Raw genomic sequence first — 1350 nt, 5'->3', positions numbered from 1 at the left:
TATCTGTACTTTTACTCAAGTACGGAAAGTGAGTACTTTTGCCATCTCTGAGAACCACGCCTCACTGGACCCATTCCTAACTGGGACCCATTCTTTTACAAACCTACTGTAGTTGAAACAATCAACATGCCTGTTTGTTTTATTTAAAAGGTTTATAGCCATGAACATGATAAACAACAATAGATCAGTCAGTTATTTTATGACTAGTAGAGTAACTATTACACACATTCTCTATCACCATCTACAAAAAATTGCCTCAAAAAACAGATTTTTCTTCTTTTTTTTTATTCCCTCTGATGTTGGTTGCCTTTACAGTTTAATTTCAGTCCTACTGTCTTCTAACATTTACATTTTGTTTAAGACTGATTGCATTTAGAATTAATTATATCAGGTATTATTTAAGTGAACATAGCTGCCTTAAATAGAAGATCCAGCTTTGGATATTTGTTCAGGTCATTTATGTTCCAAATGACTATATAAAAAAGTAAGTCATCATAAAACAATGTATAAACAAGACACTAACATTTATGTGGTTATCTGTAAACTGTTACTAAGTTTACCCCTAAGACGTCTTCCTGTCGGTATTGTCTCCAGTTATGTCCTGTGTCACTGAACATCAACAGGTAGGATGTCAACCAATCAGAGCTGCCGTAGCGGCCCTGTGTGGCAACAGCCGTTATCTGGGTTCGTCTCTGCAGATCCACCTCCAACCACTGGTTCTTATCTGACAACAGAGGTGACCAGCCTCCAGCTCCTGTACAGGTGAAAAAGACATAATTTTTAGATTAGTAGTTGTATATGTATAAAAAAGTTATGTAAGGCTCTGTAATCAAGTGAAGATATATTTGTGTTTATTTCACTTGAGTTTTCTTAAAATTCCTTTTTAATTACAGACTTTATAATCTGAAGCTTATACAGTGTAAAAAAAATTTTATGCTAGTCTCCAGATATATCTTCATGTTCTGGGAAGACACCCAAGGGGCCTTTTATGATTCACTGTTTCAAAGATCCACATTTTATCCATAAGCCATCATGAGCGAGCACAACATGGTTAAAAATAATTTTGTCTATTCGCATTTCTGCATTGATATTAATAAAGTCACTGAGCTGCAGCATTTGTCCTCTCCACAGTAATTTCCAGCAGACAATCTTGTCTCTCAGGGGTCACACACTTCGGCTTAGTCTTAACAACTGTTGCAACAGCTGGTGAGGGCATCCAGTTTTATATGAGGTCTGTTCACACTGTGTTAGTAATGTAGAATGATACCCTTAAAACTAAGTCAAATTTGACATTGAGAAATCTGTATTAATAGCAAAAGAGAAACTAGCATACTTTAAAGCAATCTATAT

At 35.6% G+C, this 1350-nt stretch overlaps 1 pseudogene; it reads right to left on the bottom strand.

Moving 5' to 3' along the window:
* Positions 1 to 1350, bottom strand: part of LOC107096586 — a 104324-nt pseudogene that overhangs the window by 81861 nt on the left and 21113 nt on the right.

This window comes from Cyprinodon variegatus, unplaced genomic scaffold (assembly GCF_000732505.1).
Source record: "Cyprinodon variegatus isolate N-32 unplaced genomic scaffold, C_variegatus-1.0 Scaffold635, whole genome shotgun sequence".
NCBI classification, from domain to species: domain Eukaryota; kingdom Metazoa; phylum Chordata; class Actinopteri; order Cyprinodontiformes; family Cyprinodontidae; genus Cyprinodon; species Cyprinodon variegatus.
This window is presented reverse-complemented; position numbering and strand designations above follow the sequence as displayed.